The 26,618-nt window shown below is 40.9% G+C and overlaps 1 protein-coding gene across 4 annotated transcripts in view; it reads left to right on the forward strand.

The window, feature by feature from the left end:
• Window positions 1-26,618, forward strand: part of lrfn1 (leucine rich repeat and fibronectin type III domain containing 1) — a 159,958-nt gene that overhangs the window by 46,109 nt on the left and 87,231 nt on the right. For 2 of the 4 annotated variants that reach the window (XM_069712356.1, XM_069712361.1), the window contains exon 1: window positions 3,195-3,851. The exons of 1 other annotated variant lie outside the window; for it this stretch is intronic. The gene's annotated coding sequence lies outside the window, so the exon portion shown is untranslated. Of the gene's footprint in view, window positions 1-3,194; window positions 3,852-20,881; window positions 20,918-26,618 lie in introns of those variants that run through there. One more of the 4 variants, XM_069712359.1, reaches the window with a different exon arrangement.

Genomic DNA, 26,618 nt, shown 5'->3' on the forward strand with positions numbered 1-26,618 from the left:
GACAACCAGCTGTTACACTAATGATATTTACTATGATCAAGCTATTATAGCTATTTACTGGTTTATATTGGTATCTTGCATTTTCTTGTCTTATGGCTGTGGCATGATTTAAATAATTTTCTTCTTTTTTTTTTTCGGATCCCAGGAACACTTTTGGACAACTATGTATAAGCTAATGGGAATCCACAATTAAAGATGACTGAAGTTTGGAGAAAGTTACACAATACTATTGTTTCTCAGAGATGGAGTACCATGTTTGACCAGAAATTCATATTTTCGCATGTATGCATAGTAGTGTTGGGTCTTAGTGTAACACAAGTTACAATATCAGTGTATCAGTGATGTAAAACAGGTAGTTGTCGTGAACGGGGTGGTCTGGGATGGAGCAAACTTCCCCGCCTGAATTATAGTTTCAGTCCGCCCCCGCTTTGGGGTCAAGGGAAGGGGAAAATAATTGGGAATATTTACTGTCCTCAATTGAAATTGGTCTGAACAATTTCTCAAAACAGCAACAAGGGCAAACTGTGTTGTGTCAAAAATGACATTTTGAGATGGACACGTACAAAGGCTGCGCACACCTGAGCCCAGATTGAGCAACCTGAGTGAGTAATATGTTCCAGGTCATTAAGCACACCCTCTGAAGGTATTAGTGACTGGGTGGATCTGAGTGCAGACCCCCTGTCATGTTTTGCATTTTAGGGCATGGTAAATTTCCTGATTAGAGTGGATGAATCACAATAATCTGCCATTATGCTTCCAGAGACTAGTGCGCAGTAATTTCATCATTTTGGCGAGTGAGAACTGTTAAGACAGACAATATCTCAATAACACACTAATCAATCACTTTGAGAGTGCATTACTGTGAGAGCTCGCTTTGCCCCCATGGAGTGCGGCCTGATATAAATAGCAGATTGGCTTCCTTCATGGCTCTTTCTTTCAATTTCCATCAGTATTCGCTGCGCGCGTCTCGCGCGCTCACCCACCTCATGAACACACACATGCTCATTCAGATCGGGGCCGTGAGCATCTACACAATCAAACTTAGATTCCACAGCACGTCCTGCAGCAGAAGGGTGTTTTTCTTTTTTGAAGGATTGGAATCTGTTTAGAAGACACAAAATAGCCTTGAGGGTGCATTTAAATCTAAATTCCCATGGTGGTGTTTGTTGAGGTACAGTTAAGTTGGTGTGTTTTGGTGTGAATATTCTCCTTCAAACAGGGAAGCTCTCTTTTTGCAAGTGCACGTGTCTCCCAACATGAGTTAGTGTCACATCCCGCTAATCCATCTAAAATGCCCTGCAGGTGCCCCACCCATTTTGAACTGCCCTTTAATTATACTAGGCTGCTTGTCTTGTACTAACAACTGATCATCAGATAACTGTGACACCTGTCATGTCGCACTAAAGTGAAACAAAGATGATGTGAAACCCGCATTGTATTTATTTCTGAAAAGAGCTGCAGCTAAAGATTGACTGTTCTTATAAAGTGGGCTTGTGCTCCTCTGTTAGACTTAACCTTGTTATTTATGGTACTCTAACTCTTATGATCTCCATGGGTCTTATATTTTGGGACTTGTTCTGTCTTTAATTCTACCTTAAATTTTCTTATCTGATGAGGCACCGTTTATGGCTTATTAATTCAGCTCACACAAGACATTTAAATCAACTCAACTTTAAAGGTGAATCTATAATTTCCTCTTCTGAGTTTTTCTGCATATCTCAGGTCTCTGTTTCATATTCAATACAAAGCCAGCGTCAGTCTGTGCAGCACGTGTGATGCTCCTGCAGCCAAATCAATCGGATTTGACAGGATTTAGGAAGTCCACACACAAATTCCCTTGTGCTCATCACGGGACCTTGTGGCCTCCGCACATGTAAGGCAGACAATAACACTCGAGGATAAAAAACAACACAAAAAAAAACGCACATTCAAAAACATGTGGCGGGTGTTGGCATTATGATGAAGGGTGGGTTATGTCTAGTTTTTTTGGGTTTTTTTTTTTCAACTCTGAGAGGATTACCCATTGTTTTGTTTTTTTCTTTCATCCAGTGAGAGGATATTCATGTTTCTTTTCCTGCAGGCCGAATTTCCCATTTCTGTTCTGATCTGGGGTGAGGAGTGTTTGTCCCAGAGGAAAACAGAGCAAGGAGGTGTTTGTCTGAGACATGTAAACAGCATGTGCTTCTGATTTACTATGATTGACTCTTGTAAGATTGTAAAAGGATAAGAAACAAAACAAAAAAAGGGGGGAGCTGAACACAAAGCAGAGTGAACACTTTGGGGTACAGGGATTTTTTTTTAATGCAGCAATGACCCCACAACCCCTTTCCATCCCCCCTCCCCTGCAGTATCTTGTGCCGGACTGAGCTGCCAGCCCATCCCGGACTATCACAAATAGCGCCCCCCTCCCCCTCGCCCCTCCCCCTCCCCTTTCTGAATCCACCTTCACGATAAAACAATCTCTTCTTTCTCGTCTCCACCACTAAGACAGAACCCACCCCACCCCACCTCCACCACCACCACCACCACCTCAGTTTGGCCGTGAATTTGTCTTTTTTAAACGCAGCCCAAATGACATCACGTTGCTGCAGTGCTGCACTGTCCACGAGCGGTGTCAGTCGTTTGCGCTGATCCCAAGAATTTCAGTCCAGCGGCCACTTGGCTCCGCTCAGCTCCAGACATCATGGCGTGACAACGTGTATTCCTGTTACAGCGGGCCCGCGCTACGCAGGTGGACGCCCGCAGGAGGAGCAGAGGCGCATTATTAAAGGTTAGCCTTGTTTCCCCGGGACGCAGCAAAGATCCCCCCCCCCCCACCCCCACCGCCCGGAGAAATCCACTGCGTTGCTTTTTGTTGTAGGAGCGGACGGACCAAGTCGAAAACTAATTGCTCGCATGGGCATGCATAGTATTACAGGAGAAAGAGAGAAAGCACCAGTGCATGGGTGGGATCGCTTCATTGCGCTTCAGACGGGGGAAGTTCTGATAACAGAACGGCGACAGTGATGGCAAAGACAACGGCTGTGAAGCAGGCGTGAGAACTGCCGGATAGGAAGCCGGAGACTTTTTGACCTTCGTGATTTTTTGTTTGTTTTGTTTCTTTGTTGATGGACTCGCAGCCCAGATATTGACGCCGTCAGAAGCTTTTTACAGGAGCGAAACCTCTCGCTTAATAATAAAAAAAAAAGAAAAAAAAAGAAAAACCCTCCCCGGACTGCAGTTCTCCATTCCGACACCATCTCTGCTGCAATTCATAACAGGCGTGAGATTTATTGGAAATATAATCCACCGTATTCCTGCGTTACAAACCCGGAGGTGGTGGTGGAGAAGGGGGGAGGGAGGGAGGGAGGGGTGGATTTGAGACGACTACGTCCTGACGCTTTAACCCATTTGAAGACGGTTCGGACGTGAAGCCTCGGACCCTCCAGAGCTTTTTTGGATTTGGGAGATTTCGTCTTTCCGTTTTTTTTTTTTTTTACTGCCTTCAAACCTCAATCAGATCGTACTGGGATTTTAGGTGGTTTGTTTTTTTAAATTTTTTTTAATTTGTATCCCGACGCAGGTAACTGGAAGATACCCCTGTGTGTCTTGTTGATGACACTTCAAGCAGCAGATCGCTCATCTCGTACCCTTTTGGATTTTTTTTTTCCGCACAATTCTGAGCGGTGTAGTAAATCAAAGGTTTTTTTTTTTTTTTTTTTTTTTTTTAACGCGTGAATTTGGAATAAATGAACTCTCGCCGCCGTCTGAGATGCGTTGTGAATTTGTCCAGTGAGACAGGTGTGTGTGGACAGCTAAACCATGTCCTGTGGGATCAACCCTTCGGCATCTGCTATATAGTCCCACTTTTGGTAAGTCCCCGAGACTTGGGAGAGAAATGGGAATTGGACTTTGGCAGCTCTGACACATGTGGGTGAAATACATGTCTATGATAACTGTACGGTTTTCTCTGATGTGCTGCATAGATTATGCAAACTAAGTATGGAATGATATGAATGCAATATTCTATCTATCTATCTATCTATCTATCTATCTATCTATCTATCCATCTATCCATCTATCCATCTATCCATCTATCCATCTATCTAGCCCTGCCTTGCTTGCATAATGTGCAACTCAAAGCTACTTTAAAGGCAGCCATTGACAGTAGTGCGCTGGATAATAAGATGTCTGTCTAGCAGAGATGTGTGCAGGCTACTTGAGATAATCAGCCCTCATGTGGCGGAGCAGTTATAGTATTAGTGCTGCTATCCAGTCTGTTGGACTGAGTCTGATGGGCCCCCAAAACAGCCCTGTCATACCGTGGTGCTGTAGCGTGCTGTGCTGTGGCTCCCTTACCATGCAGTAAAGCTGGTTAAACAGTGACACGAGTTGAATTCCCACAGACAGAGGCGCATGTGGAAATGGCCCGGGCGTGTCTGCATCAGCACGACGCAGACTTTTCGTAAATTAGCTGCAGCAGCAGCTGGAAATCCTCCCATCAAGGGAAAACTGCACTTCTTGCTCGGAGAGTGGGCAGCTTGAATGACGAGGAAAACTTGTCAATGTCAACCTGTGAGCGTAATAGGCATACAGCTAGATGATTATCTGGTTTTGTGGTGAGCTGGTGGGGGGGGGGGGGGGGCTGCTGCACACCACCCTTGTTTTGGACCATTCAGCTCAGTTTAGAGATGATAAAGGCCATCCAGAAGCACTGATACAGCATGATAATGATCTCATGGGTGCTGTAAGTGAATGCTGGCAATTACTTTTGCAGGTGGAATTTTTTTTAATTTTTTTTAGCCCCTCTCATCATTTTCTAGTTACCCAATAAGCTCAGCCTCCTCAGTTTCAACTCGGCATCAGTGGGAAGTTTGACAACACACTGCTATCCAAATCTGGAGAGGTTTAGTGTCTGGTCTGTGGACATATCTGTTCATCACTAAGAGGCCATCAGCAACAGCAGATAGGAGACGAGGGTTCAGGATGGAGTTAGAGGGGCTGTAAGTCTATCAGACGGAGGTGGGGTTAGATGTTAATACTGCACGCTAAAGTCAAGTCAACATCCTTCATTTGGCTTCTGCTTTATCCACACAATACCTTCCATGACATCCCCCGGGGAGGATGGAGGCATTGGCCAGCTGTGTTCGCACTTCAGGGCAGACAGCGAATGCTGCTGCATCTTGCAGTGCCATTAGAAAACACATGACTACCAGCTGTATCTACAGTATACACCCTCCCGTACCATGCTTGGTCCTGCACAGCAGTGCTTCTCGCCTCTGTCTGCAATCAAACGAAAAACGACAGCTGTCACATGGCCCTGGCATTGCTTCATTTTCTGATGGATGTCTAATGGCAATACAATCTCATACGTTATTTGTCATGTAAAGCTTTTATGGTTAAAAAAAAAAAAAAAAAGAAGAAGAAAAGAAAGCGGGTATTTCAGAAGCTCGGCTCAAGGTCTAACACTGCTGTTTGTGACTGGCTGAGTGACAAGAGCAAATTGAAATGAGGTTTGGTTAAAAGTGTGCATCATACAGGTTTTAACATAAAGGGCTTGAAAAGACTCCTAAAAACAGGTTAATGAGGGTTCTTCTTAGGGAGGTTGATACCCCTGAGCCTAATTGGATTTGTAATTTGAATTAACTGCATGTAGCAGGGATCTTATGTATTTAGATGTCTATTTTTTGGTTGTTTTTGTCTAGCTGTGTGTGTGTTGCAGTAAGTGGAGAAGATTCTTTGGCTTGTCAATGTGTTACAGGATGTTACGGCAGAAGCTTAGAGCACTTGCTGTCATGTGTTCACCTAATGAAATCAGACAGGATGGTCATTATCATTATCATGCATTATTGCCAGCGCTTCCACGTTCAGCAGGCAGGAAACGACTGCAGAACAAATTCACTGACTCAGCAGGTAATATATAAAATGAAAATTACAGTGACATGTGTGCAGAGATGTTTTCTTGCTCGTGGTGCCGGTGTCGGGTGTTAGCATTGGTGTTAGCATTATGAAATCGCGATCAGTAGATCAGCCACTGCAGGAATGAGAGAACAACAAGCACAAGCTATCAATCCATATTCAGGAGTATAAAAAACGTCATGAGACAATATGTTGTTCTATAAGTTTTATTAAAACAGTCATGTTTGTAGCATGACATTTTCAAATTGAACATATTTTCGGCTACTTATTACAAAATACTCTTAAGTTATAATTCTATGAGTTAGAATGACTGTAACTTGTGTTTTTTTTTTTTACCATCATTTCCGGTGACCGCTGTGCACTTTATGGTGCAATATGATATTGTGTTGTTATTTGGTGGTGTAGAGATAAGACGGTGATCCCCGCATTATTGAAAAGTAGTTTGTTCAGACTGAGAAGGGTCAGTGGTCATAACATGTAAAGGAATTTACATTTTCACTCTCAAAACTCATCCTTTCCATTGCATTTGTGCATTATTTGGAGATAAACAACAAAGGATTTGAGGGTAATATGACTCAAGCCGTGACAAATAATGAGTGGTGTCAGGGGGGATAGATCAAAAAAATAGACCCACTTGTTAATTTTGTTCCCCGCATGTAGAAAAGGGAAGAGTCAAGAAGGGGAAAAAATAAGTACCAATTAAGTTATCAGCGGACAGAACGAGATAGATGTTCCTCCCAAGGCAAGTTGATTCATTTAACGCTCGAGATGCATGAGAAAAAGTTGAAGAAATGGCGTAATTACAACTAGCCAAAAAGATCAAAGGAGTAGCCACCAAAGCACTGAAGCAATTAAACTAGAGCTATACTCCAAATTTATTTTTTTAAGGTTTTTAAAGTGACAGAAAAAAAAGAAGCAGCGGTGCACTCAGCGCTTAACGCTGGAGGAAACAGGTAAATAACACAAAGGCCTCAAGAGGATGGAAACACTTTCCATTTTTCAACTTTGCTGCATCATGAAATTCAATTGAAAGAAAAGGTATATGAGAGCAGGAAAATATTACACGAAATGGCTACTTCAGTAATATTGTTCAAGTCATACATAGAGCCATTTATTACGTATGTGAGGTGCTGGGTTTGTGTGCATGTGTCAGAAAAATAAAGCCATGCAGAGCCAGAAAATATGCACATCAGATGGATTTGAAAGATTGTTTTGCCTGTTTGAAGGTGACTTTGAGTTGAGACTTCGGATCTGTCCAGAGTCGCCTCCCGCCCATTGCATGCTGGGACGGGCTGCTGTCCCCTGCGACTGAGAACATGACGAGCAGGGTTGTAAATGGATGAATGGATTGTTTTATTTGCCCTAACTGACTTTCTCTGTTGCCTGTGTTGCTCCACATATGTTACACTCAATAAAATGTCGGGAGATGAAGATGAAACAAACTGCAGTGAAAGTGGAGCAGCAGAAAAATCCACCAAAACAGCCCGACAATACAATTTAATGGCGCGCAAACCAGAGTAGATACTTTGTTGCTTGTGTACCTTTTGTATGTCTCAAGAACATTTGTATTCTGACTTGGTAACCTTTGGAAATAATGACTAGTCTGCGGTTCCTACTATCTCAAAGGCTTTTATTCTCTCAGGTATGAGCAGTATGAACTGAACAAGGGAAAGTGTCATCTACTGTCACAAGGTGTGATGGTGTGCCTGGAGGGGTCACTGTTAACGGCGTGAAGAAGTTGCTATTGTGGTGTTTCTGACAACGAGTGATGAGAAATAAATGCTTAGCGATACACGTGACTGACACTGGCAAAATGGAGCTATAGGTGGTAAGCAGAATGTACAGTTGGTTCCGTTGCACGTTGAGGGAAGCAGTGGAGAGTCATATTGAGAGAGGCGAGCTGTTTTTGACTGGAGGGTCACACTGAAATCCATACGGAGGTTAGAGAGCTAATTCTTTCAGGAATGCTGTGCAGGATCTGGTACAATGAGCTGATCCTGGTGGTAAGCAGCGCCTTTAATCCCCAACGTAGTATAGTCTGCCCGTCGAGAAGAGCTCGAGTCGTGACACAAATATTCAATTGCAGAAAAATAATGTAAGCTGCTGTAGAGCACATGACATTTAAACTGCAGAAGAACATCACTTTTTTATAGCTCTGCGATCTGCTGCATTGGTACCAGCCAGTCGCCTGTTTTTTGTTTTTTCTGTCGAGTCGGGTAAGAAAATTGTTGGTGGCATCTGTCCCCCTCAGTGTTGTGCAGTCATCCTTCCACTGCCGCAGCCTTGAACTCCTGACACTGTGTCAGATTTTTCACACGGCCATCTACATACTGTAAAGTGATATGATATCATTATGTGAACAAGGAAGGAATGAATGAGCTTGGTGTAATAGCAAACTTCCAGATGCCTTGAATCGCGTCTTCTCCTCTTCCAACCGTGATTTAGTTTAGATGCTGCTTTCAGTTGCTGCATCTGCTCACATTGATCAATATCTCCTACTAAAACAGCATTTCTCTTTGGCTGTCTTCAGAAAGCCAATTAAGAGAGCTGCATGCTCTCATACGGAATTTGAAATGTGCACGTCCCCAGTCTACCCCACGGTCCCATTAAATAATGCATAAGAACAATATATTATTGTGCAGTGCATACTACCACAGGTCTCACTGTAGTCCTATTAAGACTTTGTCCTCCGAACTAAAGAAGCATTCGACAGAAGGTAGTGCATTTCATGCGCTACTCAATCTCGAGTGAGCATTAGGAAAAAGCTAATGCCTCTGTAAATTCCTCCTGCTGAATATATCATTGTGATGGGAGATCCTTCTGTCCTTTCTTATTGATTTGTTTGTCAGAAAGATGTATGGTGCACGCTTCATCTGACATCAGAGATGTCTCACTCTGCTCCCTATTAAAGGCTGAAAGAATAAAGAAGCATTAACTATTCTAGTGAAGCAAATGGTTAAGAGCCTCAACCTTCACATTGTGTTTTCTCTGTTACACTGAATGTCTGGCTTTAACAGAGACACGTGACTAATCTAGCACCTGAGCGCAAAACACAAGAAGCCTGTGAAAAATGTCCTGTCACTGACCATATTTTAATCCAGTTGTCTTTCACAGTATCTATGCATGCTGTCACTGGATATGCTTCACTTTGTATGCGGTTTTTGATGTTGTGCAACCACAATAAGAATTGGTATAGATCTAGTTTGTTTTATTTTTTCCACAAAGACTTTCTATTTTAATACCTAATCAAAGAGCACGATGAGTTGTGAGAGATGAACAGTCAATCAGGCATTTTGATTTCCTGCTTTTCGAGCCGACAAACAACAGTGGCATAATTCGACTCACCTTGATTGCAACTCCCTCTTGACTTAATGTGTGTGAGCAGAATTGCACAGGACCGCTCCTGCATTGACATGACTTTTAACAAGGCTGCATCATCACTAAAATGCACAGCTTAAACAAGGTGAAAAACAGGTTACCTCAAAGAAGCAGCAGCAGCAGCAGAAAAGCCACACATTTGGCCCAAATCCATAAAATAAGTTTAGCTTTGGTGCAGTCTTTTGTGAATGGGTTATTTGGTATTTATCTAATATGTACACAAGACCCACAAACTGATGATTTATTGCCTTGTTTTTTTTTGTGTTTTTTTTTTTTTTTTTTTTTAAACAATAACAACTTGGTAGGTTTATCTGAAGGTGCGGTATATATTATGTTTGTGTAAAAGTGCAGATTATTGCGGTTTCAACCTTTGAAAGCTTTATAACTCTGAAATACGGAGCTCATTCTCCGCTGAATAGATTTAAGATAGAGCTGGGCAGAAATGTAGCGCAAATAATTATTGATTAATGTTTTTCTTACAGTATTGGATGTGGAATAGGTCCCCTCTATAAAGATAACGTGTGTGTTGTAAACAATATTTGATTTTATGCGTGATCTCTTTCTGAAATGTAAACGCGGAATTAAGAAAATCCCTTCAGGAGGTGTTGGTGCACTGTGGTCTATCTACTGGGCTTTTCTTTTCTTTAAGTGAGCAGTATAACACTTAAATCAGCACATTATTACACATAGATGAACTAAAGGACACTTAAGCAGGCAGAATTTCTTGCTGACACAGCGTGAACTCCGGCTCAAGAAATCTATCCCTCAGATCAACATTTATTGGAGGTTTCTATCCTTGTTTCCAAAGTGTTCGCTGAAGTTCAGCTATTTATTACAAGAGCTGCAGCTGCTGAGCTGCTGAACTGCTGTTTCCAGCTGTGAGTTTTAATTCAGCAATCCTTTAATTGTGGCAATCTTTATGGGTTTATGTCTTGACACAGATTTTTTTTTTGTTTTTTTGTGCGCAGTCACTCCCATGTGTCCACAGGCTGTTTAGTAGGCTGTGCACAGACCGCAGAGCATGAAATTTCCATCTTTTGCATGCATTCAGTGGTTGACCATGCTGAGTGTTGCATAGATTAGCATATCATAATTTACATGATAAAGCTGTACCTTATTTCCTGGATAAATCAGCACCCATTCTCAGTCTTTCCTTTGGCTGTCCACCCACCTACACTTTGTTGTCAGCAGCACTTCTTGGTTACCCCTAACACCCTGGCAAAAATTAAAGCAATCTAATGCAACAGTCCTCCAATAAGTCATGCCTTTGCTACAAAAAGGAATCGTTTCTCTTTGTAATAAATTAAAGACAACAAAAGTGACAATACACTTTATTGTACAAATCTTTTGTTTTCATGCAGTTTAGAGGGGGAAAGCGTAAACCAGGTTATCGTTCTGTAGCTACAATTTAGCAGATGTTCCCTAAACGCCTCGCTGCCAAGTTATTGCAACATGCTACAATTCACCAATGTTCCCCTCACAGCTAGACGCTACAGTTTACCAGTGTACTCTAAACCCCTCACATGGAAGCTCTCATTAGACCCTACCATACGCCAATGTTCCCTCAACACACGTGCTATCACTAGGGACTAGCTACCTGTCACTGCAGCACACACAACTCGGACAGATATGTGGCCAAAAATGAGTTTGAAAAGAGTGAAATAAGGCGCTTTAAGTAAAAGATTTAACTGCGTAGCTAAAGTTTCATGTTTTAAAATGAAAATGTACAAATGACAAGACATTTCTCAATAGTAGATGATATTGAAGCAATTCGGTCGGCAGCATTAAGTATCAAAGTTCGGTAATCATCCCTACATAGCAACCACAATGCCTTCAAAATAGTAATAATCATGCCGTATCTAAATTCCATGCTATACTAGTTGTATACAGCATGCATTATACTGTGTATGTTTTTTTTTTTAAATATAGCTCTAAGATCATTTCATGATACAAAATGTTTGTCACATTGCACATAAATCAAATACGAATTAAGAATCCCACCAGTAAAACTTTAATCCTTACAAAGAGTATGCAAAAATATTATCATCAAGATATTTATGAGGCTGTTGCACCACAAGTTTATTTTAGTTTATGCAGCTGTGAACAGATCCTCGATTTCCTTTGATCATTGAATTGTGGGAAAATAGCTTCGATCAAAGAAACGAATCAAAAATCTTTCAGCATGCTGTCGGCCTTTTTTAAGTTGATCTATTTCCGTCACTTTTCCACATTGAAATGTGATTTCAAACAAAGCTTTTGACCTTTTATTTGGTCCTTCTGTCTGGGTATAATTTAACTATTTGGTTATTTTATGGTGCCTAATGACTCCCTTAAATCTCACCAAAACAGATCCATGAATGTATGTGTCTGTTTGTTTCCATCTTTCTTTGGTGTCTCATGGAACCACCCTTTGTGTCTAAGCTCATTTTCTGGGCTATTTGATTCATTTATACATAATAAGAGTCTGCTGTAGTCGGTGATTGAACAAGCCAAGAAGAAACTTGACTTGAAACTATAAAATTGTCAAATTGTGTTCAACGCTACAATGTGATGTGATTAAAACTCAGCCATTCCACCATTTTGCAGACAATGAACAGTGACATTGTTGAAACCGGGAGATGCATTCAAGAAAGAAAAAGAAAAGACAATGGCTCCGAGGGAATTTCTGTCCAAACCTTTTGGAGAGGATGCTTCTTTTCTTTAGAGGGGCACTGACAATAGCCTAAAAGAAACTGTCTTCATTTCTTCTGGGAAGGCCGCATGTGAAGTGGATCATGTGCACGCTATGCTTTATGCAGCTACTGACAAGTCACAATGCAACCTCAGCCAAAAATAGCACATAACGGACGGTAATGGTACAATCTCTGCACTTGTGCTTGAAGCTTGTCGGGGGCCTACTTACTATAGGGGTACAAAGCAGCTGCAAGTACAACTTAACCGTTCATTGGAAAGAAATTGCCAGACTGACAATGTAAGCACGACAAGCTGCAGTTTCCACTGTAAAGACAAAATCCTACATGCCAATGATTGAAGTGCAAGTCTCTTGTGTCGCCTACATAAATGCAAATTTTCAAGTTGCCGTGACTCCAGCACACCGGGTTGGATCTCTGACTGCAGCATGATCTTAATGCTTGAGATCTTAATCTGATCCAATGCTGTTTTATAATTGAATATTGAAAACCCCTTTTCGATTTGCCTCTAATGCTCGTGTGAGGTTTGTGAATTCTTCAAAGAAATGAGGATTTTCTTCCACTCAATATGTGCAGGGACTGACCACACCGCTGGTAATATTCTCTTTAAAACTGCCCAATTTCTAAACCGTAGTGCTTACATGAGTCAAATCCGCTGAAGGGTAGGGGTAGTTTGCATGCCGTCGGACGTTTTTGTGATGTTGGGAATCGTCTGTACAGGCCCTGCTCTCGGGGCAGGTGGGGATAACGTTGGCTCACATGAGATATAACTCAAACTTTTACCTTTGGAAGAAAATCAGCAGTGGCATAACAGTCTCAACCCTCAGCGTACCTGTCTGTCAAGATGCACTGAGACATGCCCGCCAAAGAGAAAACAGCGCCCAGGAGAAGGTCAGCTGTATATCATGTTCATGTGGGCGGCACTGAGACGTGAAGCGAGATGAAAGCTTCATGGTTTGATGCTGAAATCAATATACAATGTGGCAAAATAGCAAACAAACAGGCCCGGCACTGTAAAGTTCTAATCTTGTTAAAGAGTGATAATCTTCCGACAGTCTTTTGAAGTTTCGGAGTCATCCGTGCTTAAAGTTATTGATGACGGGCTTCAGCGAGATCAGTTCATTAGATTTTGGTCTGACAAACTGCTTTCTCCATGGTGACACTTGATAGATGATGACCGGGTGGAGCTGTTGTGGGCTGCCTGTCTATCGACTAAAAAGGCCTCATTTATGGAGGCCAAGATTAGCGATGTAGGACATTCATAAATGTGTCAGCCTCCTCCTGGTTGTTTGGATGGATGGATGGTTGAAGACTCCAGGCTTATCCGGCAGATAATGTGTTTGTGCATGTACTGTGGATATTGGTGCTTGACCTCCGGTTTACCACGCAGCACAGATTCATGCCTTTTCTATATTTCAAGGGAAAATATTGAATGCTGAGAGTTTAAAGGGTTTATTCTCCTGAGTGAAAGGTATTACTTTTGATAGTTCAGCACATTTGCTTAATTCATTCCAAAACTGACATAGGGAGCGATCTTACGCCGCTTCCATTACACACAATAAGTGAAGGATTTGAACATTTTGTGTGACATTGTGTTCACAGACTCATACAAAGAGGCAGGCCTGCATCAAACGATAGTTTTTAATGAGTATGCTAATTGTTTGGTCTTTTAAAAACATCCAAAAAAAGGTGCAAAACGTCCATAACCTGAAGATAGTCTGTTCAAGGCTGCAACCAGTGACTTTTTTCATCATCAATTTATCTTTTTTATTAGTTGATAAGAACCAGAGAATATTTGGTCATTTTCAACTATCTTTGCCAGAATTTTGTTTTAAAATCATTATTTAATTAATGAATCAGTTATCAAGAAAGCTAAGCGGCTTGTTTTTCAGTTCATCCACTTCAGCTTTAATTGAGTTTTCTAGCGCCCAAGACAAACAAATGCAGCATATCCCCCATTGAGAAGCTGCAAGAAGGGCAAGCTTGGTACATTTTCTTGAAAAAAACAAATTCCTTAATCATCTATTGATTATTAAAATAGTTCATTTTTATTAAAGTCAAATTGTAAAATATTATTAGAGTATCCACTGTTAGGACAGTGGGACATTTCAAATAAGTTTAAATTTCACTTTCATATTGTCTTATGCCGTAACTATATTTATTCAGTCTCTTATTCCATATACTGTTAGTTATAAAGGACAGAGCTTGAGAGTGGCACTTTAAAGATGAAATAACTACCTCTGCTGGTTTTCATCCACTTTTTTATTCATGCACACAAATCTCGACGGAAGTGTGCAGCGAGGACGGGACGTAAATTTAGGGAGCATTTTTGCCATCAGCACCTCTCATTATTAATCCTCCCAGCCACAGGAAACTCCCATTATTGACTCTGGTTGTCTTCTGTCACCTTCCTTACCGGATAATGCATTCCTACATGACACAAATACGTGATTGAAATGGTAAAATTGTGTGTGTTAATGTGACAAACAGGAAAATACAAAAATGACACGTCCTCTTGTTGTTGTTTGTCTGTTGGGTGCATGTATCCGAGGGAACGAAGCTCTAGTTGGAGATGAAGGGGAGATAAGGTCTGAGAAATCCTCAGACTGAAAGAGTGTGTGGCATTAGCTCCGTACAGGCAGATGGATCCCCGTTTGATCCCCCATTGGGGAGGAGAAGTCGATTGAGTGACTGTGATAAGACATTCAGCTGCTAAGCGCCTCTATTTTATCTTTCAGTTAGACTACGCAAGCATTTTAATAACACTATTATTCAAACAGGGGATTGAAATAGAATTACCACATACGTTATATTTCTGTACTATCGCTGCAACCATCTCGTCAGAGTTTTAAATTGTGAAGGCGCTTTGAAGTTGGAATCACATGTGCTGTCACTAGAGAAGATATGAGGAGCGTGTGTGCAACTGGAGTAAGTTACAGCCACTCGGTGTCAAATTGAGTCGTGAAAATAAAAGAATTCCTCATGAATAACTGTACAACTGAATAAAAGTCTTTGAATTCTGACATGTTGGTAATTTTTAGATTAGACAGCTGAACAAGCAAGATGCTCGGCAGCTGGTTGTTACAGGTTGATTTGGAGAAGAGACCTCATCACATTAGACAGTGAAATCCGATGTGCATTTTACTGTCCTCGCTGATTTCCCCTGTGGTGGTTACACACAGCCACGAGGAAAATTATGCTTTAGATCGCACATTTAAAGAAGTTACTGAGATTAAAAAGTTGATGCGTGTCCACTAAAGCTCGCACAACAACCGAAATCACTGGCAATGTTTGATCTGGCCTTCCTCTGGGGAAAAAAACAACCCCAAAACAAGTGATTTTTGTTTTGTTTTTGTTTTGTTTTTGCCTTTCTGTCTGCTACAAAAACTACAAAAGCTCTTTTATTGGAATAACGGGGAATGACAAAGCTTTGAGCAGATTTCCTCTCCTGGGAATCTGCGAAACAATTTTGAGTCTGTTGACAATGGCGTTGACTTTACTTCACTCGTGTGACACAGTGGCTCCATCTTTTTTTTTTTTTTTTCCCTCCCTTTGTTGATAGGACACGGTGGTGTTATTTGCTTTGTTGCCATGGCTGCAAATATCCCTTTAAAAACCTGTTAGGTGTTGGTGGCTCAGCTGGATAAAGTGTGCGCCATGTCATCGTGATATGCTGTGTTTCAATCCAGGCAGGGTCTTTTTTTCTCTCTCTCTCTCTCTGTCCCATCCTTTCTGCTTTATTTGACCATGAAAATAACCTTTGAAGCTGTTACAAAGTCCTACCGCCCATCGTTCCCCCGATTCTCTATGTTTCACAGACGATGGGGAATGTTTGCTTTGGAATATATCGATCAAACCTGAGTGAAGAAATCACTCTCCTCTTGCCTAATGTGCTGGTAGGCGGTGAAACTTTAAATCAAGTGTCCCTTTCAATTAGATATGCAATAAAGATGCAAAACAAGCCCTGTCCTAAACAGATGCATGCTTGTGTTTGACTTGAGGGGTAGTGTTTCTCTCAGCGTGGCTCGGGTCTAATCGGTGGCCTAACATATGGCGGATGAGCCTACAGCGCATTCTGCTCCAAACACACTTAATAGACCGCAAATGACTTGGCTCCAGGTGGAATCCTTACTCTGACAGAGAAGGCCTCATTACAGTGGAGTTCACTTGATACCTAGAACACAGTACCACTGTGGATATCCTCAGCCGAGACTATTTCTAGGCTGTTTTTAGAATCCTGAACTTTGTTATCCTGCATAATTCAAGATATATAGTCTGTAATTGTACATACCTCTTTTTCATTTAACTGAAAAAAAACCTGCCTATATTTACTCCTGGAGTTCGTGAATATTTATATCATTTAGTTGATTAGTGCTGCACGATTCTGGATAAAGTTTGAATTACAATTCTCAGGTTTTTTTTTTCAGTATAACATTTTATTGCACTCAAAAACAGAAATGTTTGTTTTTAGCTTAAAAAAAAAAAAAAATCCAGCACTGAACATTAGAACAATCAATTCCAGTTTCTTGTTTTCTCTCATGAAATGCTGTGAAAAGTTGACTTTAGGTGGCTTTCTTCAGAGTTTCTGCATTTACACACCGGTTAAAGCATGAAGACCAGACTGAGAACTTCTAAGCAATAGTTGACTTTCACAGATGGTGATTTTATAGCTAAAAAGGCGGATGGAAATATGAATCAATAAACAAATAAACTGAAATAAATCAAATTCAAAGCACTAAACAGTCACTAAGGAACAAAGAAACAACAGTAACTTTAACCAAAATTCACAAGTTATTCAAATCTAGTGCACATCAACTGTAAAATGATGGGGAGCCCCACATGGAGATTAAACAAAAGAAGACACTGAAGAGGTGTGGCCTGATAGGTAAAGCCCCGCCCTCTTGGCCCAAGCAGGAAGCAGGATTTTCCTCAAACACAGTATATTTCGGTGTGTTTTTTCAGTGCCTCTCTCATTGGCTTTACTTTCCTTGCTGCCACTTTCTTCCGCTCTGCATCACGTGGTATAACAAGGTCATTTGTTGAGGGAGAAACTGGGAGCGCTTGTTTTGATGCAGCTCATGTCCTGAAAGAACATACCGCCAAATCATTGTCATTTAGAAATGAGATTCCACACAGGTGTGAACCGATGTTGTGTTGCCCAAATATAAATCTTTAATTTCACTCACTAAACCCCTTTTTCATTTGATGGAAAAAAACCGCACCTGTAGTTACTGCAGGAGTTATTAAACATATATCGCACTGTTCATAGAGGTAATGATATGTAAAAGTCAAAACGTTCTTTCAATCTTATAACATCAAAGCTTTTGATTATTGAATAAATTAGGCCTGAGAAATACTGGAAAATTAGCAGTGTGTATTTTTTAAATATTATATTACAAATTTGAATTCATATGTAAACAACTGCAGTGCTGTACACAAAGTTGAAGGCACTAAAAGAAGAGCGGGGATGCTTTCGAAAGCGATGCGATGAACAGTTGTTCTTGAAAACAGCTTGAACTCTCCTCGCTAGTTGACATGTGGGCTGTTCCGAGCATCTTGGAGAGCCTGTGACACTTCTGTGGAGTCAGTCTGTCTCAGTGTCTTCAGTCTCTTCATGTAATCCTCGAGTGACTCCATGATATCGAGATCAGGGCTCTGCCAGGCCCACACCATCTGCTGCACGACCCCTTGTTCTTCTTGTGGCTTGTAAGATGGTTATGTATGACTCTTACTGGATGTTTGCCTGATAATTTAGCACCTTTGTCTTCTTTTTGTACATGTTTGTCTTCTTCACTCGGTTGGATGAAAAATCGACAGTCTGTTTTTGTCTTGTCTTTTTCCGAGGCTTTAGATGATCTGTAAATGACTTTCAACTTTATGTTTCAAATTCTGTTCATGTCAGTACATACATGATCACATTCAGAAAAAATAAGTTTCCCCATATTGTGTGCTATTTTCTGATACACAGCCGTGCTTCATAGGAAGGTGATGCTGATTTTTCTCGAGTGTTTTGCATATCATTTACATTTCATTTGGCTGGTAGCATGTTAATTTAGCATTACATCTATTTAGACTGCCGTCTTGTTTCCACTTAAATAGGTTTCAGTATGTAAAAAAAGCAGCTAATGCACCCCTGCCCACATCATCATAATGCAAGTAGAGCTGACATTCGTTATGGCTCCCATACAAAAGTCTCCCTGACGTTCTATTCGAGTATGTCATTATTTTCTGAGTAATGTATTTGTCATTGTTCATCGTGCTGGATCAGATTACTGTAGAATCGTACATGGACAATTATGTTTACTTTACGCAACAGTGATCCTCAAAACTGCTCCAGTTGTCTTTCATAAATTAGTTTTTAGGTAATATGCTAATAACTAAAATGAAGTTATGAAGTTGTCAGTCTGGCAGGTGATGAGGTGCCTCAGCAAACAGTTTACATGGGAAAGTCAGTGTAGATGTGCCAGAAATAATGAATGATCAAGCAGCATTTAGAGGGTCAATGGGATGAAGTATCTGCTGATGGTAAATTATTGTAATACTTCTAATATTTAAGAATGTATTTCAGTAGAATGCACGCAACTTTGATCAACTGTTTATTTTGTTACATGTTTGGAAACATGTCCCTAACATGTTTTTCTCTTTGCAGTTGCGCCACTCCTTTACATAAGTGATAATCACTGTGGCAAACGGGAAATTATTTTTTCATCTTGACAAACTCACAATTGCTCTAATCTGATATGCACTATGTTCCCATTTCTGGTGGCAGCGAGTAACATAACTGAAAAGCCCAATGAAAGAGACTTTTGACTTTGAAGCAGCTAAATTAGAATGACAAAAGACACATGAAGATCCATTTTAAAATGAGTACCAATTAGCAGTATGCATCAGCTCTTAAAATCTTTTGGTACAAAAAAAAAGGCTCGCTGTGAATTATAAAACAAAAGAAATCACAGCCACAGCTGAATTAAATATTAGGATATAGCGGCATCACAGTTTGAGCTTAAAAAAGGATTGTGGTGGACGAAGGGCTGATGTAAGAAAACCTTGTGGAATAATATGGATAGAAGACAGTTGTGCTGCTTTTATAGTGAATATTCATGGTTATATGTTCCTTCATGGTTTTTTAAGTAGGTAATTAAATGGTTTCCATATGTTCCAGTTCAAAATTCATGATTTTAGGCCCCTCATCCCTGGCTGTGTTCCCTGAGAAGGAGGTTGTCTATGAATAATTAGCTCAGTTTGAGCTTACTCGTTAAGAAGCTTAAAAGTTCTATGAGCTAAAGTATAAGCCGGCTTAGCGAGGTAAGTCTTGTGCACCAACTATTGACCACATGTTGTCGTGTAGTACAGACATATTTTCACAATCTTTAAGAGGGGATGCGCTGTAGCCCGATCATCTATCGGATTATGGTGTTTTCTGAACCTGACATCATAAAGAAAAAAAGAAAGGCACCAGTGGAGATGCTAGAGCACATAAAGGACTGAGCTGTCACCCACTGCTCCTGGTCCCACTCCAATCCCACATCCTGTAAATGCTTGAAAATGACTCTGGTAGGAGTAGTGTTTGGGATAGACCTTGTACCAACCTATGCCGGCAACCATCACTAAACGAAGTCCCTGTGATGGCGCCTCCTTTTCGTTTTGGGCCGTAATGCTTATTAGAAAGCAATAAGCTAGTGACCCTCGGTGTCAGCCTGTCTAAGCTGTGATGGGAGTGTCACTAGGATAAGAAATGTATAATGGCCCTGTAGTCCCTGTTGCCTTTTAAATACGTCCTGATTTTCTGAGCCAGTACCTTTGAGAGATGAGCAGCGGTAAAGAGTGAAATATCCTGTTTGAGCGGCGTGTTCGACGTCAGCATCGACTTGCACGGAAGGAGACTTTGTTTTTTTTGTCAGTAAATCAACATGGCCTGTGAGTCTTGGAGCTGCACACGAGGAGTAATCATTGGCAGGTCCCATCCTCCAGGTTCGCCTCTGTCGCCTGCATCTGCGACTGCTTCCAATGATTAGCGGGACTGTTAGAGACCTGGAAGGTGCTGCAACCCGAGGTTTACTTTCCATCTATAAAAACGCCTGCAGCAAGTCACATTTAGTCACATTTATCGTGAAAGCAAAGCTCATTTGTCCCCAACTACCTATTAAACAGGACATGAATTGTAAACCTTTCTATTTTCAGGAGATGTAGAATTAAGGCTTTACCACCATTAGAGCAAATGGAGCATGTCAGTGCAGTGTACTTCACATAGCAACCAGCTAAGTGCCAATAAATGTACCCTTTTTGTAATTCAGGCTGATATTTTTTCATCCACCATTTCCCCTTGAGATCTTTTTCTTTAGATTAACAATGAAAGCTCCATCTGTCCATCCATTTTGAAAGTACAGTAGAGAGAAATTTCGACCCTTCTTCTTTTTCTTCTTCTTCTAATGGCGGCATCGGATGAGATTTGCCAGAGGTATAAAGGCTTGCTCTTCAGACCCCTCACAGAAGCAGATAGTGGAGCAGAGAAGAGAATCTCTGGGTCATTTCACAATGGCTGAACTAAAAAGAAAGCCTCGGCCCACTAGCTTTATTCAATTTCGAACTTTTTAATGTGCAGTATGTCTTCATCAGCACCAAAATGTTAGTTAACAAGAGCACCCTGGTGTCTTTTTTTTTTGGCCTAGATACAGCATCCTCCTTGCTAGATTTTTAAGAAAGTGCTTGAGCTTTGTTTGATAATGGATGTTTAACTTTCTTTGTTTCTGTTTAAACTTTGTAAAAAGATGTAGAAAAGGCCCCGGGCAAATGAACCTATAGCTGGTTCATGTTTGACATGTGGCTCGCACTGTATGTCATATCTACATTAACTTGTTTGCTCTACAGGCTTGGCTTCTCTTAGATCAAACTAAAATAAAATTTCCTGTTTGCAGCACACCGCCTCAGCCACCAGTGAAGCTGCATCTAAAGTAGGAATGACGCAGATGTTACCGTCTGTTTTTTTTCTCTCGCATGTATGTAAATTTGGAGCCGAGCCGTATAATATCAGTTTATAAACATGTGCTACAGTCTCACGAAGGGGCAAAAAAAGGTTTTGGACTGAATTTAACATCTTGACAGCTGTTTCATTTCATAAATGTTATTAAAATAGGATAACAGTAACGTTGTGAGAAATCCTTTGTGCTGAGCTTCATTGTGGAGTTAATCCACTGTATTCCTGCAGACAGTTTGCCCGTATAATAACCCAGACAAGCAGGACGTCATTCATTTATTGAGGATATTTTTGCCCATGATTTAGTTCTTTTCATAAATGTCTTATAAGGGGGCCATCTATATTGCTTTGGTGCGGAGTAGTTTCCGGAAGCACATAGTTATGATGCAGGCGTATAGCTACAGGGCAGGCTCTGACTACGTGCTTGAATTTCACTGATTTCCTGTATCCAGTTGCTGCAGAACCACAAGAGAGGATCAATTTAACGTCGTCAAGTTTAACTCTTAATTGTCTCGGTTGATTTAAACGTGCTACATCTGAGACGTGGCGATGGAAGGAGGCACATTTTCAGACCCGTGTGGTGCAGTTCACCGCTCCGCTGCTCGCCACGGCCATCGGCAGTCACACTATGTCCATTATTATTCACATGGTGCTCAAGGACGACATCTGTGCAAATTAGTATGCTGAGAGCGCGAAGATCACTTACCAGCAGTCACTTCAAAATTTTGTATTAACAACAGATTTCTGGCCTTTTCTAGCTGTGCGCTGAGGTTGTATCTTTCTCCTGCAATGGCCATGGGGAATTTGCAGAAAATTTCAGGCTTTACAGTGTTTGCAGCAAAATTGACTGTGTGTGACAGATAAAGATATTGCTGTAATATTAATATTTTTACTTTTGCCACCTTATCTTTGAATAAAGCTTAAATAAACTGGAGACTCGCTGAATCCCTCCATGAAATCTATTTTTCAACCTGCAGTATGAACAGTTCTAATCATTGCTTTGAGTTGGCTTTTATATTCAGTTTATATTGATATGAAAAAGGACAGCTGTGTGAGATATAAGTAATGCCTGGAATCAGCAGCTGACAGAACAATCACCTCAAAACCGACCTATGTAGCTGTTTGGGAGCTTTTGATAATATCCAAGATCTTCATCTCTCCTGGATTTGTAGATGCTCAAACCTCCTCTCATTACTTTATCAACCCCTCCAGCTATTTTTTTTTTAAAATTTCCACCTGAATAAACGCCCTCAAACTCTGTCAGTTACAGCTCCACTAACTGGAGGGCCAAATTGAAACCAAGGGTTCATTGATAAAAGGTACTTGCAAGGATTTTAAAACTTAGTGAGTATTTGTGGCCCCATCACCAGGCCAGAGTGAGAATTAAAATAACATTTGTACTTTTGCCTCAACAAAACTGTTAAGTAGAGGAGTCGGTGACCCTGATATATTAAATATTCTCAACTGCAACTAAATTTAATGCAACAAAAATGATGCACGATAAATGCCACATCCTTTTTAATCATAGTGGCACTCTGCAGCCTCTTCATTCAATATGCTGTATTTGGCAACCTTTGAAAAACGGTTGTGTTTTAAAGAACAGCTGCAGCCTCGTCCCAGTACAGTTTGCAAAGGATTAATTTTGCGTTCAAATGGGGTCGTATTTACCGTGTACAGGAGAAGAGTCCATATGAAAAGCAATATAAATTGTTATCCTCTGTGGCTTCTGGATGTCATCCATGTTTCCGTTGCCTAGCAATTGTGTTTTTAAGACTTAATCGATGTTCAGGAACCAGTTGCGCAAGTTGTTAAAAAAGACAAATTTAGCTTTGTTAAGGTGCAAGTTTGAATTGTGTGGAAATTTTACACATCACTGAATTTAAACTAGATTTACTACCTAGAGTATTTCTTATGGGGATATTAGTTCTGATTATTCAACCCGGGAACTGACAGCTTCTGCTGCCATGCCATTTGACAAACCAACATTAGCTTGTTAAAAATATAACATTAATATGACCTCACTCTGTGAATTGTTGTTTAATAAGGAACATTTTAAATTGTGTTTACAGTCAACCTAAAAGCAGCACAGAACAACCAACTAACACCTCAGTCACATGTTGCTGAAAGAGACGACATGCTGCAGATTTTCTGATTGCCAGATCATCTGTATGAAAAAAATAAATAAATTGGGAGTCAGGTACAGACCGACAGAATAACCTCAGTCAGCTTTGCTTTGTCAGTTTAGTTTGTAGCATGATGAAATACACACACTTCTAAATCAACATTGATTTGTCGTGCGTTCAGGCAGCTGGGAAGTGGGAAAGTTTTGATTTGGTAACCTCCGACCTCCCAGTTGAGAGCTTTCACATGACAACAACAAAGAGGCAACACGGCAGCCTGCAGGAAATCTGCTCTATATCTGCTGTCTAAATACAGAAAAGTGACAAACAACTCAGTCACCCAATTTAGACCATCACGGAGACAAAATGGAGTTCAGAGGGTCATTAGTATTTGTGTACCACATTTCTAGATATTGTTTTTAGCAGATAACGTTTAAAACAGCCAGCAAACTAATGGCAACAAAGTAACGGTTGTGTAGGAGGACTGTTACGACTTGTCTTTGTCTGTCAGCACAGTAATTAGTTGTTTAACAGCACAACACCCTGCTGTAACTAGTTTGACCTAAATTAACCATGAAGTGATTATTTTTGTGCTGAGCGTGTATATCTCTACCTTGTGGGAAATTCCCAGTTCGACAGGCGTTCAGGTGTTTTCTCCCACTCGGAGGTTGAAACTTTCCCACTTCCCAATTGCTTATGAGCACACCCAAAATTGTATTAATTAATTTACAAAGTGTTGTCAGTTATAAAAAAGACTACTGATTTGTAGGTTGCAGTTCTGCTGATTTCCTGTTTACCTACTTGATTTATTTTGATTGGATGGGACAACTGAATTACAAATAACAAAAGCCAAAGACAAGTTTTGATCGTTTAGTAATTAACTAGTTTGAAAGTAGCGAATTGTCACTAAGAACTTTGACAGGGTTTTAAACATAAACTGCAGTCCAGTGGAAATGATATGACTGAAAGCTCTGCAACAGCTACTAAATAGACGTTGAGGTAACACTTGAGTTTGGAAGTTACACACGTTTAGTGTGGTATAGTTTTGGCTAAATTCTATGTTTTACACACAAAATCCTTTTCCCTGGTTGCGGTCCGTGATAAACTGGCAATGATCTTTGCGTATCTGTGGTGTCTGTGGATTCTTGGACAAGCTTATCTGAAAGGGGCCCGTCTCAGAAACCCATCTTCTCTCATACTGAGATTGGAAAATGAATATCTTCTATCACAGTAAAAAAGAAAAATCACTTTATAGAGGGCAAAGGTTCACAGATGAAGTTCCATTGAAATTTTCTTATCAAAAAAGAGAGCCATTATATTATTAAATTATCTCGTGGAGGACTTCAGTCTCACTAAGGGTCCCCTTTCATGTGGTGAACTCTGGCTGAAAGGCAAAGCGCTGCCAGTGCACACTTAGTGGCTGACATTCAGCTAATGAATCGTCATGCTGTAATGTATTCATGCCCCTGCTGTTTCTGAGAACAAGTCGGATTTGGGCACGGAGGGATTCATCATGCACTTTCATTTTATCAGTGGGTGAACAACACGAGCGAGTAGGGACTGGTCACGCACTCAGTCTGAGGCACAAACTGTGCCACTTTTTCATCAACAGCCCCGTGACACAATTGACCCCTCATTGAAAACGGGGGATCGATGGACTGGCAGACTGAAAGGGATTCAGCAAGTTCAAAGAAATGAAAGTCTGAAGCCCAAACTTCACTTTCCTCAAAACCTATTGTGGCACTTGAAGGTAGCAACGGATCCTCAAGGAATTGCACAAGAACAAAACCATCTAATGGTGAAAACATCATTTTCTTTGTCCAGAATTACTCTGCCAAACTGCTGCTGTCCCAGATTGAGAACAGACTCTATCAGCACTGTGACCTCTCACTCGTAAATAAGTGCACTCTGCTGACTTGGTGGTCTGAAGACTTGCAGGACCTCATGCAAATCCGATTTATGGCGTTCATACAGTTTAGAAAGAGTAAGCAAGTAAGTGAAGTGTATTCGTGTAGCAGGATTTTGAACAGTTAAAGTCACAACAACAGTTCAAATAACAGTTCAAATCACAATAACAACAAACAAACGAGGACACTCGTGGAGAAATACGCCATTTCGATTGTGTTCTATTTATATAGCGCCAAATCACCACGCAAAGTCATTTCAAGTTGTTGCAACAGAACTTTACAACATTATACAGAGGAACCCAACGATTCAATATTCAAAGGAAAATGTTATAGTTCAGAGCAAATATCGAACAGTAGTTTTGTTTGAAATACCCATCCCTAATATACACAGGCTAACCAAAAACCTGTCTGAATAAAAAGGTTTTTTAACTGTCTTTTAAAAATGTCACCGGAGTGCACAGTTCGTGGTGACGGGGGGAGAGAGTGCCACTACTTCGGTGCAACAGTTTAAAAAAGCTGGGCCAGCTCGGGTTTTAAAACGTGCTCGAGGGACGGCCAGTACATTTTTGATCGTTCAACCTAAGTGATCGACAATGTACCGGGGTGTTGGAACATGGAGATCTCTCAAGGTTAGCGACAGTATTTTAAAATGAAAGCAGAAGTTAAATGGAAGCCGGTGAAGTGAGCATAGAGTCAGAGTGACGTGCGAGCTCTTGTCGTGATCAGATAAAAGACTTAAAAGAGGTTTAAAAGAAGTCTGACTTAAACAGTTTAAAAGAGCGTTACAGTAGTCTACACGAAAAGAAATACAATCATGACTGATCATCTCCACCTTTGTCACATTTCCTAGAGAAGTCATAAATATACCTAATTTATGATACGTCAATAGTCTAAAGATAATCTGATTACCACTTTGTGGTAACTTGAGGAAACTACCATCTGTCGGTTCTCACGTGTCTTTCAGAGACTCATGAGGAAGAATGTTCAATGCAAATGGAGAAGTCCCCAGTGTCAACTCACTCAGGCTGACTGACTCACTGACTGAGATGTCTTTGAACTTGAGATTCCAAATTGATTTTCTTTAAGTTGCTTTAATGGGTCGGGGCTGTCATCCCACCACCGCCCCATATCTCTCTCTCTCTCTCTCTCTCTGCCTTTTTCCCCATCATGTGCTCATTAAATTTGAATGTGATCTGGGTGTGTTTCAATCCGAAATGAATCATCACAGCTTCCCTCTATTGTAACACGTTTCGCCCTGCGGTACTCCCCCGTGACGTTGGCTCGCGTTCCTCATTGCGTTTCTCCGTCGCGTAGCCACGAACACCTAATACGTGTGATATGTCACCGGGCACCACGCCACTCGGCTGATTTTGGAAATAAGATAATGTGGCGTAAGGGTGACTCGTTCCCGAAAAGCAGCTAGTTTAGTTAGGTCCTCGGGTACGAGACGCTTAACCTGGCCAGTTAATCAGCCGTGCTAATGGTGTCTGCCCTGGGTCCATGTTCATCAGCAGCCAATAACCAACAGCTTTCATCCAAACCAAAGATTATTGTGTACTTCAAAATCTTGTGCTTGATGTCAGTTCAGGAGTTTCACTGTAGGCTCCACATTTTGACTTGCATCCAAAAATCAATCCTGCTGTTTGTAAAA

The sequence above is a fragment of the Brachyistius frenatus genome, unplaced genomic scaffold (genome assembly GCF_029030835.1).
Source record: "Brachyistius frenatus isolate BFR_SWC_R1_liver_20210118 unplaced genomic scaffold, ASM2903083v1 Contig_109, whole genome shotgun sequence".
Lineage (NCBI taxonomy): Eukaryota > Metazoa > Chordata > Actinopteri > Embiotocidae > Brachyistius > Brachyistius frenatus.